Below are 15,947 nucleotides of genomic sequence, written 5' to 3' on the forward strand. Positions count from 1 at the left end.
CATATAATTTTTTTGTAAAAGTAGTTTGATTCTATAAATTTTTTATTTTTTGTTATAATCTATAATATAATGTCAAAACAAAGCCTAAGTAATTTTCAGAAAAAATTATATTTTCGTAATAATATACGGACAAAAACACTGATATGGTAATATATTCGAGACCCTATATGATATAGCGACTCACAATTTAAATTTGGGATGCTATAGTATGTGAACGAAAGTTATGGAGAAAATAAAAAAACCATTGTTTTGAACCCCACAAAACAATTAGTTTATTGATAAAACAATATTTCGAAAAGTAGTGCTTTTTATTTTGTGGCATTTAAAAAATTAATTCTTCTTGACAAATTCACTAAAAGCCAAGATTAAACTGTCAATAATTTAATATTTTAAAAGAAAAATCTAATTCACTTAATATAAGGTGAAATATTACAATCTTTTATATTTTCAATTTTTAGAAATTGCTTTTCAGAGGAATGAACATATTAATTTATTATAAAATTAAACTTTACTTTTGTATTTAATTTAAAACTTAAATAAAAATCTTTAATTTAATGACTTCTCTAGTAACAACCAACAACCAGGAGGATCTTTTGTTTCTTATGATTGAAATTTACTTTGCCAATATTTTCTTAGGATTATTCAACACACTCATACTATTAACTCCAAACCCTGCTAGGTATTTAATATCATAGAACCCTTTCGAATATCAATACCACATGCAAATTTCAAACAGAAAAGTTAGTAGCAAAAAGGAAAATAAAGCAAAAACTTCAAGTAGTAAAATGTTTATATTAATATAACATTGTAGAAAGATACAAAATACAATAATTTATATATATACATTCTCTATCAATTTATATGCAAATTTTTTATGATGTGGGTATGAATTATATCAAGGACCATTCACTTAAATAAATTGTTTAGAGAATTTATTTATCCAAATATAACATTTTAAATGGTAATATCAAAATACAATTTTTTATATTACTATAGAAATTATTACTGGCAATAGCAGTTTAGAAGAGTACGTAAACTACTACTGACAGCCGTAATTTACGTGAAAGATGATACAAACAGAAACCACTATAGATAGCAATAATTTCTGTGGAATAAAATATAAAAATTTATGTTAATCAATTATTGACTAAAATTGATTCCCTCTAAAATTTTTGTTATTATTGTTATCATTTGTTAGACAAAAATATTAAATTAAAGGCTAGAAGCACTACAACATTTTCAGGTTGAGGCAATATTTAAAAAATGTTGCCTAAAGATTGACAAAAGGTTGCTTTTGATCTATGACAACACTTTTGGACTTAAGACAATATTTTTGGATAGCGTTGCAGATGCACCCGTTGCCTTAGATCAAGGCAACACTTCTTTGTTTCGAAAGCAACGCTTTTGAGAGCAACACTTTGAAGGTGTATTTGAGCAACACTTTTGCAATGTTGTCTTTTCTCATATTTTGGCCACTACTAAAAAATGTTGCCTATTTGCAATAAAATGCAATCCTTTTATATGTTGCTTATAAGTTTGAATTTGCAATACTTTAAAGTATTGTCCATTAATTTGGAATTTGCAACCTTTTAAAGCATTGCCTTTTCTTTTGAATATGCAACCTATACAAGTGTTGCTTTTTTTTGGATATGCAACCATACAAGTGTTATCTAATATTCAAAATATGCAACTAATAGAAAGGTTGTCTTTTTGATAAAAAAAATTACTTTTGTAATAAAAAAACAAAAAAAAAATTTACAATAAAATTTTTTGTTCATACATGTGTAATTATTTTAATTAATAAATAAATTTGTGCACAATAAAAAAATTTATAAAAAAGACAAAATAACTAATAATAAAATTCTAATTAAAATAGATATTAAAAAGTTCAATTAGTATTTCAAATACATGTTCATTAATAATTCTCAACAAAATAATAAAATTCCTGTCTAACAATAATTGTCATAACAAAATAGTAATTAATATTTATAAAAAAGATGTCAATCTACTTGCATATTTTATATCCATGCTTGACTTGTTCCATATGCTAAATCTGCAAATAATATACAACAAAAAATAAGCAACTTATCATTAAAACTGAAAAATTATAATAAAAATTTCTTTATGATATTAAATACTATGGATATAAAAGCAATAAATAGGTCTAAAAAACTCCTTCTAATGTGGCCAAGGTATAGGATGATAGGATTCCGTTGAAACAAAAGAAATATATTCAGAGACACAATTAATACAAAAAATGAAAGCTTAGTTAATGTCATGAGGCCACAGTCCAAAATTTAATTAATTTAGCAACAAATTCCACATCTAGCTACATATATATGTTCACTAAGATCTAACGAACACATACTAAAAGTCTTCTCATTAATGATTTTATTAAATTTAAATTCGTCTTAAGGTAGAGTTAAACGCCTTGAATTTTAGCTCAAGCATTTTAGCTCTACCTTTAAACAAAGGATTCTTTTTTCTAGCATTTAAATAAACAGAAGATTCATTTTTCTAGCATTTTGGCTCTACATTTTCTGTTTTATCAGAAGTGGGAAAGAAAAAGACATTTAATAAGTAAAAATTTCATATAAGGGAAAGAATCCACTTCCCGAAAGAGACTTCATCAAAGGCCTAAATTGTAAAGCAGAGTAAGGTGGGTGGGTTGATTCTGATGATTTTAGAAAATGCTATTTGTCGGACCCATAACCCATACCATGTATATAAATGTTTGCAAAAATCAAAAGCAAAATAAATCAAATTATTCTTGGCAGACAAGAAACAAATTTAAGGCAGTTCTACTTTAAGATTGTGATAAAAGCATACTTATCAAAGCAGTTCTACTTCAACTCATTATGACTTACAATAATAGCTTGTGTTCCTGAATCAAGCTCTTTTCCTTTTCATCCAGTTTGAGTTGCAACAAACACATCAACTTGTGACGGGTCTTCTTTGTTCTCATTCATCTCATGCTACAAGTAAGGGAGAAGAGTATTAAAAATGGCCAAAAATAATATTTATCTTGTTTTTAGATGGTCATTATACAACAAGATAAAATCAGAAATGGAGGCCTAATTTAAGGTGTTGAGATTACAAGAACCAAATTGCAGTGTGTTTGTCCATGTGTATAGCTTCAAGTTTGGTTCTTTCTTATGATGGACATACATAATGGCATTGAGACACATATAAAGTATTAGTAAAAATAGAACTAACCTGTTGCCAAAAGAAGCATGCAACTTAGTAATGATGGTTTTCTCTTCAATGGAGATGTTTTTTCTTTTGAGATCAGCTCTTCCATAGTTGATCCATTTCAATCTGCAACTCTTGCCATATCTTAGTAACCCTTCATGATGAAGAAGAAGAATAAGAGGCTGATGATGAAAGAAATGAAAAGAATAATAGAGATGGAAGCATGCATATATACCAGCATTCTTAGGCAAAGCCCTCCAAGAACCTTTTCCATTGGCTTGAATGTAGTTGGTCAAGATTTGATCCTCCTCTTTTGTCCAACAGCCTTTCTTGAGTCCCACCTTGTCACAACAGGGAGCCATTTCTATCTTTCTAAAGCTATGCCTCCTACAACTACAATAATAATATAATGAAATTGGAATTATACCAATTCAGGACAGGAAGGATGGCAAAGTGGGAAACAAATAACAACAAATAGTGTGGTGGCTAAGGTTAAGAGCGTGAAAAATGGGAAACAAGTAACAACAAATTCCTAACACAATTTTTGATGAACACAAATTTAGGTGGTTTCCAACGAGAACCAAGAAATAAAAGCTAGATAATATTCACCCCTGCATCCAGAATTACCGATCCACAGGACTCCCCAAAAGCATTAAGCCTGTAACAATAATAGAAAATCAGGGGGAAAAGTTATATTAGTAATTCCAACTATTTTTTTTATTTCCAACTCTGAATAGTGCTATGTTTTTTCCATTCCAAATAATAATAATAATAAAGGTTTAGGGAATAGTACTAGAATAACATACATGCTTTTAGAGTCTTTCAATCCATGAAATTTCGCTCCTTAATTAGAGGTACAGATACTTGACAAGAAATAAAAGTTCGAGTTCAATCCAAACGTGATCACATTTTCAAGCTAAATAGTTTAGTAGGGTATGACCTTGTTACATCAAAATGGTTGTTAGAAAACATACCCTCGATGCAGTCAAATTCTTTTATGAGCCTAGCAGTTGGCCTATCTAGATAGTCTCTTTCAGGAACATTAAATACAAAAACACCACTCAATTCTTGTATGTTTCTCTTCTCCCTCTGCAACAAATAATAGAGTAAAATAAGTCACTACTGACAAAAATTGGGGTTAATCCAAAACAAATGGCAATTAATAGAAAAAAGAACTTACAGTGTTGAAAAAGCTATAATAATTCAAAGGTAGACAAACATTACATTAAAAGAACTATATACATTAAAAAAAAGTGCAAAAGAATAACATAAACATATAAAAGAAAATAAGTATAAGATAGAAATATCTTACTAGGTCATGCCGCAACAATTTGCTATATATGTACAATTTGCATTTAGGTAGCATTTGTTTTGAGGTACTGAAACAGAGACTGGAAGACTGAGACTCAGTATCATGTTTGTTGGCCCAATACTTTTTGAGAAATGCTTTCTCCACACTTTTAAAAAAACTTGGAATTGCATATCCAGCAGCATAGCCCTGAGAACAAACAAAAGGCGATGAAGCTGTTTGGAAAGAGTACTTAAAGATTCAATTATGAGACAAACTTAAAATTCACGGATTAAAAATTGAAAATAAAATAAAATAAAGCCCTCTGCATTAAAACTTGACTATATTTCCAATCAAATCAACTTGTCACATGAACAAATACCTCTAGAAACAAAAAAGCAATATTTTATGTCAGAATTGGATGGTTCAATTAGACAGTTTTAGGCAGTTAAGAATGGGATGAAATACTAAAAGAGATATTTTGATAACCAATTTTACAATCAATTCTTTAGAGACAAAAAATCGTGAGATGCATAAAATCTCTTCAGTATAACAGTATTATCTTAAAGCTATACTGTTATAGAAAAGCAATACATTTTTTATGCAAGTTATATGTTCAATTAAGTTAATTGCCAAAAAATTTAGACCACTATATATAAATCACTTAGCTTGAATTTAAGAAATTAATACCACTGAGCCTGGAATTGGAAGATTTGTGTGCAAAATGGAAGAATCTCCTTAGTGTTTTCAATCAGAAGAAAGAAAACCTTGGCAGGAGCATCAGCAACTCTGAAAGCTTCTGCGGTTGCCCGTACTAACCACAAGCTAGGGAAAGCATTGAAAATTCAGCACAAAAAACTCAGAAAAGGCGCATATCATGATGATGAAAGTGAAAATAGAAAGAAAAGAAAAAATACACAGTACATACAGTTGTTTCTGAACATGTTTGGGCCTCGAAGCTCAAAGCATAGTATTTTATGCTAGCGACTCGAAAAAGCATATTCAATAAGCACATACACTAGACCCTCTCAAAGAATATATGTACATCCTAAACACATTCCTCAATTTCCCCAATTTGAGCATAGAATTAGCTTCCTAAGATTACGGAGGAGAAAAAACCCTAACTTGAGACATGATTGCAGCGAGCAGTGAGGATTACAGCAAAGACGGCTTAGGCAGAGCAGCGAAGACGTGAGGCATTGGCGAGCCGACGACAACCATCGAGCAGTGACGACGACCAGAAACGGCTCAGGCAGCACAAGGCAGAGAAGAGGGATTACAGCAGCAGCGGATCCGGCAGCGCAAGGTAGAAACGGCAATAGCAGCGCAAGGCAGAGATAGCCTAGAAGTGCAGGAAGCGGAGGTGGCGACTTCTCTCTCCATTGTCGCCTTCTCCATCTTTATTTCTCTTCTTCCTCCTTTGATGGCGAATCTCCCTTTCTCTCGTTCTCTTTGTCATTCTCCGTGTCCCTCCCCATTGCCGTGCTCACTTTTTCCAGCACAATGTAAAACCCTAAATCTTGGCCCTTTCCTTGTTCATTCTCGTTTGAGAAATACTTCTATTATTTCCTGCCAAGTTAGATTCATTTTATTTCAAATCGGGGGAAAACTGAAAACTAGGAAGCAAAGGTAAATTATGTACCAATTATAAGATTTATTTTTGAAAGAGGTATAAAAAATTCTAGGCAACACTTAGGAGACGAAGTTTAAATAAAGGCCAAGTCTCTGGTGACTATGGCTATAGTGGCTAATGGTGGCTAAGGTTACACTTAAAAGCGTATCCTTTCATAAAGAAAAGCGTCACCTAATGGAAAAAAGTAAATTAGAAGATTTAAGAGAAGAAATAATTAATCTATCGAAATTAATAGATCAAAAATTAATGATTTTAACCAATGTTAATTGTAATGACACTGAATTCTTAAAATCAATACAAAATGATTTTTCTCAAAATCTTTATTTTACTATAAGTTTTATTGAAGGACTTCAAAAACCCGAAAAAACTTACATTTCACATGGAGTTTCTAAAAAATGTTATCATGGAGAAAATTATCTCCATCTTCATCATACTTTTAATCCTCAATTAAATTCTATAATAGATATGCTTGAAGAAATTTTAGTTTCTCAAAAGTTTCAGAAAAATAAAGAAAAAGAAGAGCCTAATATAATAAATAAAATTGAACAAATTCTTGATAAATATTTCCAAAAAGAAATTCCTAAGAAAGAAGAAGTTCAAAATAAAATCAATACAACAAATCTAAAGATTAGACCACCTCTAAGACTATGAATATTGAGGAAAAATTAGAAGAAGTTACAATGCTTTTTAAACAATTAAAAATGGCTCAAGAAGACAATTCTATGGAACAAGGTTTTCAGATTAAAGAAGAACCAGAATTTTCTGAAAGAGAAGAATATGTTTTAGACTATTCAAGTGATGAAGAACCAGTACATCCAGTGCAAGTAAAAGATGAAGCTGGAACATCTGGGAATAATAATCAAACCCAATTTAAATGGGAAACAGGTTTTGAAAATTATGCCTTTAAAAAAGGTTTTATAAGCAAAAATTCGAAATATACTAAAATACCATCTAAATACGTTCCTAAAATCCAAGAACTAGAAGGAGAAAAAATGCTTGATCTAGATTGCAAAAAGAACGAAAAAGAAATTTTCGAAGATTGGATGAACTCTTTTCTATTAGAAGCTTATACAAACCCAAAATTAAATGAATTATCTGAAATGGATATCTGGAATTTCATAGGATTCCACACAAAAGGAACTATAAGAAATTATATGTTATCTGTAGATAATAAAATAATAGAAGAATTAGCTGAAAAAACAACAGCCTATGATAAAATAGCACACATAATGAGAGTTCTATACAAAGAATTCTTTGGAAAAAATGTCATAGATCATAGAAAAGAAATTTCTGAAAAAGAATATTTAGAGGCAAAAAATCATTTGGCCAATATTCAGATATTCGATCTTTGCCATATAGAATCCTATATTTGTGAATATAGAATATATTATTATAAATTAAAAGAAGAAGATAAAAGTCATTATCTTAGCATGTATATCACAAAACTTCCATATCCTGCTAATGAAATTATTATGGGAAGATTTATAAGAGAAATAAATAATAAAACAATTGAAAATAATTTCGGTGGAGCAACTTTTGCTATAAGAGAGGAAATAAAAGAACGCTGTATGCAAGAAGCTACTCAAAAAAGATTTAATAATATAATTAGAATTTGTTGTCAAGATAATGAGGAAATTCCTCAAAAATATGGTTCTAATAAAAATATTCGGAAATACCATCCTTATAAAAATATCCAAAGAAAAAGAAAATATCACTTTAGAAAAAGAAAATATTATCCAAATTGGAGAAAAAAGAGATATTTTAGGGAAAGAAGTATCAATAAAAAACAAAAAAACTTTTGCCCAAATAAAAAAGAAAACTGTAAATGTTGGTATTGTCAAGAAGAAGGACATTATGCAAATGAATGTCCAAAAAAGAAGGATAAAAAAAACCTAACTAAACAGCTGGAAGTTGCAAAAACTTGTTTTATGGAACCTCTAGAAGAATCTGATGATGAACTAAAATATATTTTTGAATATGTCTCAGAAACAGACTCAGAAACAATCTCAGGAACTGAGTAATAGCGCTACGTTTATTACTGTAAAAATTACAGAAAAATTTATTAATGCCTTTATAGACACAGGGGCAACAAAATGTTTTGCAAGTTCAAATATAAGACTTAATTGGAAAAAGTTAGAAAATCCACTAAGAATTAGAATAGCCGATAAATCTATACACAAAATTAATTTAAAAGCAGAAATGGTTGAAGTCTTCATTCAAAATTACAGATTCATTGTTCCATCTATATATAAATTAGAATCTGGAATAGATCTTATTATAGGAAATAATTTCCTAAAGTTATATCACCCTTTTATCCAAGAATTAACATATATAGTTCTAAAAGCCCCATATGATTCCTCCTTAAATCAAAAGGCAAAATTAATAAAAATTCCAACTACTACTATAAACGAAATTTTAAAATTCAAAATATTTTCAATTTTAGAAGAATGTTATTTGAACTTATATTTCCAGATAAAAAGTCCAAAAAATGATCTTGAAATCAAAATAGAAGAGCTTTTAAATGAAGTTTGTGCTGAAAATCCTCTAGATATTAAAAATACAAACAGAGAATTAATAAGCATTAGGCTAAAAGTTCCTACAAGGGAAATAAATGTTCCAAATAGAATTCCCTATTCAGCTAGAGATAAGGAAGAATTTTCATCTGAATGTAAGGATCTTTTGGATAAAGGAATTATAAGACTAAGTAAAAGCCCTCATGCGGCCCCAGCTTTCTATGTTGAAAACAAAAACGAAATTAAAAGAGGAAAACGAAGAATTGTTATTAATTATAAAAAAATGAATGAAGCAACCATAGGCGATGCTCATAAGCTCCCAAGAAAAGATTCCATTCTAGAAAAGATCAAAGGAGCAACTTGGTTTTCATCGCTCGATGCAAAATCAGGATATTGGCAACTTCGTTTAGACGAAGAAACAAAGAAATTAACTGCTTTTACTTGTCCAACAAAAGAATCAACAGGAGTATTACTCTACGAATGGAATGTCCTACCTTTTGGACTAAAACAAGCTCCAGGTATTTATCAAAGATTTATGGAAGAAAATTTAAAAGATTTAAATGAATTTGTTCTAGTTTACATTGATGATATATTAATCTTTACAAAACAAGATAAAGAAGATCATCTTCAAAAATTACTAATTGTCTTAGAAAGATGTAAAGAAAAAGGTTTAGTCCTTAGTAAAAAGAAAGCTAAACTAGCAAAACAAGAAATAGAATTTCTCGGATTAATTCTATCTACTGAAGGAAAGTTAAAACTTCAACCAAATGTACTAGAAAAAGTAGATTTATTTCCTAATAAAATGGAAGATAGAAAACAATTACAAAGATTTTTAGGATGCATAAATTATATTTCTGATCAAGGATTTTTAAAGAATATAACAGACTATACTAAAAACTTATTTTCAAAAATAAGTATAAAAAAGATTTGGAAATGGGAAGAAAAGGATAGCCTGGAAATTCAAAAAATAAAAGAACTTTGTAAAAATCTTCCAGAACTTTATATTCCAGAAGAAGATGACTATTTAATAGTAGAAACAGATGCTTCAGACAAGACCTGGTCAGGTTGTCTAAAAGCTAAAAAAGCTGAAAGAAGCTTGAACAAAGAAAAAGAATCACTAGATTCTAAACATTCCTCAAAGGAATTATTATGCAGATATATTTCTGGAACATTTACACCAACAGAACAAAGGTATACTACTCATGAAAAAGAAACTCTAGCAGCAATAAAAACTATTAAGAAATGGAGGATTGATCTACTTCCCAAGGAATTTACATTACGAACAGATTCAAGTTATTTAACAGGTTTTATTAGATATAATTTACAAGCTGATTATAATCAGGGTCGTCTGGTAAGATGGCAAATGTTTTTATTACAATACCCGATAAAAATCGAGTACATTAAAGGAAATAAAAATATTATTGCAGATACATTGACAAGAGAATGGAGTTCATTATCAACACAATGAATCAAGAAATCCAGAAGCTTGAGCAAGAGCTTGAAAGGTGCAATCACTGTCAGCAGCTAAGAGCTCAGATTCAATCAATCAAGAAGGCCATGGAAGCCATGAAAGTAACCCAGCAGACAAAATTACCTCCTTCAATACCAATGTTGGCAACACCATCAGAGTTCAGCCAGCTAAGCGTGGTGGACCAACCAAAAATTGAAAAAATTTCTGAAAATAAAACTTTGGCAGAAATAATTAAAAAATCAACTCAGGACAAAAAATATTATGTCATCTATAATGGCCCAATGAAAGGAGTCTATGATGATTGGGCTAAAGCAGCCCCATTTACTCACCAACCCAGAACTATTCACAAAGGAGGATTCTTAACAATAGAAGAAGCAAAAGAATCCCTCAGAGAATATGAAGTGCTCCATCCAGAGCAAATTTTAAAAAGAGCAGAAAAAGCTCCAGTCCAAATCCAAAGAACAGCCCAAGCCCAAAGGACTGGACTAATGAAAAATATTCCTACAAGGGCCGAAATAAATGACAAGAAAAGGGTCTGCAGATCAAACTGTAGAGAAACCTTAAATCTGGTTCTAAACTGGACTCTAGATAAAAGAGCAACATTGGGATATTATCCCATTAACAAAGAACAGCTAACAAAGCTGGTAATCTTCCCAGAGGCTTCACCCTCTGATACATATCAGTTTTTCCAATACGGATTAATTGATACGATCCTAATTTTTGACAATTTAAATATCATTAAAGAATTTCCTGCAGGTTTTATAGATGCAGTGAAAAAATTTAAAAATATGATTGATGCAAGAGAACCAAGGGATATATCCCTAAAATTTACAAGTAGTCAGCCAATCTTCAATGAAGAAGGAGAATGTTTGATTCCAGCATTCCAAGTAGTTTTCATGTCAGTTTTCCCAGGAGACTTTCAACCAATAGAACAAGTTCAAGATCTATCAATTTATAGCAACGAAGGAAGATTGGCCAGCACATTGGCAAGAGTCTTCGAGAGAGCTCAAAAAATAAACAAAGAATCCAGAACAAGAATAAACTACAAAAGCAGAAACACTCTAATTGTTTCTAGTAAGAAAAATCAAATTGAATCAAGAGAAATGAGACTCCTAGTGGATTTCGAATCAGCATTTTACAACTTTTCTGGGTTACTGGAAAAGCTTCCTGAAGGGATAAGGAGGAATCTATGCCATTTACTAAAAGACAAAGAAGACCATAGGTGCCAGCTATGCACCTCAGAAATGTCTGAAGAAAGCAACAATGCTGAAGACCCCACCCACGTGGGAAAAGAAGAGGATGAGACATCTGAGTCATCCATCAACATTATTGCTGAATGACGTAAGAGCTTACGTCACAAAAGCACCAATAATGTAGTTGGTGCAAATTTAGTGCTCAGTGACGCATGCAATGACGTCACAAGAAGGGTAAGGATGGGATTTGTCCATCAGACCCAACCACTATAAATAGAGTGATAAGTCATTTGTTAGAGGCATCAGAAATCAGAAAGCAGGAAGCTTAGAGTACTCACAGGCCAGGAGGGCAAAGAGGAAGTAGCTGAGGTGATTCTGGAGTCTGATCCATTAGAAAAATAATTCTAAGAAACTCCCCTCTGGAGTTAATTTGTAAAAACTCCCCTCTGGAGAAAAACACCTAGTGTAAAATAACATTAAATAAAAGTTCATCTCCAGAAAGGTACATCTTCATCTTAATCTTTTTATATTATGAATTACTTAGAAAATTTGGAAATAACTGAAGAATCCGATTATTATAAAATAACTGCTTTACTTGATAATGAAAAACAAGCTATTTTAAAATCAGAGCTAGATCTCAAAGCAAATGAGAATTTTAAACAAAGCTTTTTAAAAGAAATTTTTAATAGAAAGAACATAATATATTATGGAAAAATGCAGTTTGAAGCACCTGTAAAAATAGAATCTGCTAATGGAGAACTTGAAATAGCTCTAATAGATGAAGAACAAATAAACGAACAAATAAAGAAAATTAAAGATCAACAAAAAAGATATAAGATCGGATGGATTCATATTAGTACTATCCAAGTTTTAGTAAAATCAACATATATGAAAGGAATTAATTCACCAATAAGTTTAGCAATCTGTGATAAAAGAATTATTGATCCCACAGATCAAATAATTGGGATTATTCATGGAAATTTAGCAAATGTAAATGTTAAATTTAATACCCATATTGGATATGCTATCCCATTATCTACAAAGAATTTTGATAGATCCATAAGCTTAGCTTATAAGTTTCATAGACAAAGTTTAATGGAACAAAATGACGAACCTTTTTCAATTACATATGCAATAAACTATGCATTAACCAATAGTCATCATAGCATAGAATTTAAAAACAAAGAAGGAATTTATATTGATGATTTATTCCAGAAAGTTGTTAAAACTGAAACACCAAGTCGCAAACCTATTGAAAAACCAGTTTTATTATTAAGAGAACCATCAAGAAAATCGTGTTCCTCTAGTTTTCGAATAAGAGAATCTAAAATCAATAGTCTTTTAAGTTTATCCCATTTAAAAGAAGATGAAAAAGATTATGAAATAAAAGTTTTGACAAAAAAGATTGAAACACTAAATGAAACCTTAAAGAACAAGCTATGACAATAAATAAAGAAGAAATATACGTATCTTATCAAGATAAAAAACAAAAACTCTTTGAAAGAGAGAATCGTTTAAAATATTTAAGGTTTTCTAAAATAAATCGAAGAGCTTTCGAAGCCTTAGTATTATCTTACAACAATCTGAAAAAAGAGGTCAAAGAATTAGAAAGAATAATAGAATCTTTAGAAAATAACAATGAAGCTATGGCAGAAGATGCAGAAATTTTAATATGAAAGATTTCCAAAAAAGACTTTTTTCTTTAAAGACTACTAAAAGAAATATGAAGACAAGGTTTTTGGCTATAGCCATGAAAATAAGAAATTTGGCAACTGAATCCTCGGATTTAGAAGCAGAAATAAAAAAGGTAAATAAGAAAATAATCAGAACAAGAAAGTTAATACAACGTTTTAAAACTAAAAAATCAGTCAAAAGTTTAAAAGAAAATATTAAGAATAAACAGATTTATCGTGCTCGAAGATTGCATTATCTCCACATACAAAATATGATTGCATTACAAGCTTTTGAATCAAGAATACATGTTCAAAATATTCAAGTAATGCAACCTCTTCAGGTTGAACCCCTAGAACAAGAACAAATTGAATCTGAACAAGAATTACAAGTACCTTTTTCACTTTTACAAAATTCTGTAATTTAAAAAGCATATAAAATGCCTGGTTTAGCAAATCAAACGATACAAGATTTAAAAAATGATTTAGATCTTCAAAAAAGTCAAAAAAGATATTATGAAGTAAGATTACAGAATAGTAACATTTACACAAGAAATAGAGAAGAAGTAGAACAATTCTGTAAAAATTGTATAGAATGCATAACAAGAGAAATAGAAAAATTGCTAAAAGAAATAGAAGATTTTAATAATGCAAACCCAACCCAAGAAAGATATTTCAAAAATTAATTTTTAATATGAGCAAAACAGAATTTTTATTTACAAAAATTGGTATTGGAAAAATTATTACAAAAATTGGTATCAGAGCCAAGTTAACGATTAAGGGAAAAATTTTCTCTTTAAGTAACACTTTTAGTGAAACACTTTTAGTTGCCAAATGTCACAACCGGATTGGTGAATTGCTCATAGTCACCTTAGGCACGAGCAAGTTAATGCCACCACAGACGGCACCTTAAATAAAATGTAACATATTGACTTTATAATAATTGTCTTATATATTTGATAGAGCAACACTTGTTAAGTGTTTTTTAATTTATCTAAGACATCATTTATAATATGTTAATTAAAAATGTGTTGTAATAGTTCTATTTACTAGCAATTAATATAAAGTGTTGTCTATTTTTATTTTAGACAACTCTTTTAAAGTGTTGTCTTAAAAATATGTTACAATAGATAAAAAAATGTGATAGTGAAAATAAGAGATTTATTCATTAAAGGTGAATTAATTCAAAATTTCAATTATTAGTTCGATAATAATATACTAAATATTTTTACATTAGTATAAAATTACAGTTATGATTAATTAATTATATATTTAAATTTTTTTAGTTAATATAAAAATGCACATCATTTCTATAAGAAAATGTGAAAAAAAATATGAAATAAAAAAAAATGTGGAAGGTAGAGATGACAGAACAAAGTTTAAAGATAGAGAATACAATTTTTTTTTTACGGCAGTTGTGACACAACATTTGTTTTTTAAAATTTGGGGTGATAATTTTATGTAGGAGTTAAATTTGTTATTAAACTCAATTTTATTTTATTTGTGAGTTGAGAACAACTCAACTCTAACTCTATTTATAGATTGTGGGTATCTAATTTTATCTGAGTTTTTATAAATATACAATATTATTATATAATCTAATAAACATATAAATTAAAAGTTTAATATAAATAATACAATGGTCTCATAAACAATATAATCACATATAATTTTTTGTTTAAATTAATAACACAAACACAAATAAAATATTGTGATATAATATTGTATTTATATATCACTAAAATAGAATCAGTTTTTATATAAACAAAAATATTAAATTATCAATTAATTATCTTGGTTTAATAATAAAGACATTTATATATTACCTATAACATATTTTTATAATATATACATATATAAAGTATAGGTTGATATAGTCGGATAGAATTGAGACTCAACCCACATTCTACTCGACTCACGATCAAATCTACTTCGTATTTAATTTTGTTCACAACGAATCGGATTGACAATCCTACTTAATTCCATTAAATAAAATTGAATATCCGTAACCCCTATTCAAAACGTTAGCTATAATGCTTTCTCTACTAGTAATTAAAACATTATTGTTTTGAATCCGCAACTCTGGCCACGATAATGTTTCCTAACGGGGTTTGTTATAATAAATTGGTATTATGATAATAAATTTCCATGGAGTTCTTTGAATCTTATGTGGTGATACGTAAAATTAAAATTTTTTACTCACAATTTATGCATGTTTAATAGTATTTATATACTATATTTTTAGATATTCCATAAATATAATATGGCATAAAAAAACTTTATATAATAAATACGTGTGAAGTTAACAGTAAAATTGTTAAAATTAATTATACCAAATTTTGTTAAAATTGAACTTTAATAAAACTATAATCTACCAACTTATTTGTTATAAAATTTATACACTATTAATAATCTTGATATATAAAAAAGTATTTTAAATAGACAATGAATTATATTTCAAATGGCATAGTCTCCTCATACTCAAAAAGAGGTTGCAGGTTCGAGTCTTCTATTTTTGGTAAAAAAAAAACATATATATATATATATATATATATATATATATATATATATCTTAAATAATTTTTAATTATATTGCATATACAGAAAATATCAGCCACTATATGAAAATATATATTTGGTAATGTTATAAAAAAATTAATTATTTTAGTGATGGATCATTTTATTAAAAAAATATGTAAAACAACATATATACTTATACATAAATGTATAATAACTAAAATACTGTGATAACACAATAAAATATATGTATGTATATTACTCTAAAATTTATGTACATATAGCATTTTTTGTTAACAATAAATAAAATTTTAATTTAATAATAAATTTTATAAATAATTACTGTAATAAAATTTATGCAATCTTGTAATATTTATTTATTTAAATTTACAATAAAATTATTTATTTCTTCTATTAATAACATAAACATAATCCAAAAAAACAACTAAGAATGAAGCATTAGACGAAGA

The 15,947-nt window shown here is 28.8% G+C and overlaps 1 long non-coding RNA gene across 7 annotated transcripts; it reads right to left on the reverse strand.

Annotated features, from left to right (window-relative positions):
• Positions 1-1,886: 1,886 nt before the first annotated feature.
• Positions 1,887-6,133, reverse strand: LOC130979769 (uncharacterized). 7 transcript variants are annotated; one of them, XR_009086731.1, is made up of 10 exons: positions 5,409-6,133; positions 5,171-5,305; positions 4,505-4,690; positions 4,167-4,281; positions 3,999-4,055; positions 3,802-3,850; positions 3,428-3,585; positions 3,217-3,346; positions 2,868-2,975; positions 1,887-2,053 (listed from the first exon to the last, which is right to left on the reverse strand). It is a non-coding gene; the product is annotated as an uncharacterized LOC130979769 (long non-coding RNA). The 7 variants fall into 7 exon arrangements; XR_009086728.1 differs by lacking the exon at positions 3,999-4,055; XR_009086729.1 differs by having other exon boundaries at positions 3,428-3,850.
• Between the last annotated feature and the right edge of the window lie 9,814 nt (positions 6,134-15,947).

This window comes from Arachis stenosperma, chromosome 5 (genome assembly GCF_014773155.1).
Source record: "Arachis stenosperma cultivar V10309 chromosome 5, arast.V10309.gnm1.PFL2, whole genome shotgun sequence".
NCBI lineage: Eukaryota > Viridiplantae > Streptophyta > Magnoliopsida > Fabales > Fabaceae > Arachis > Arachis stenosperma.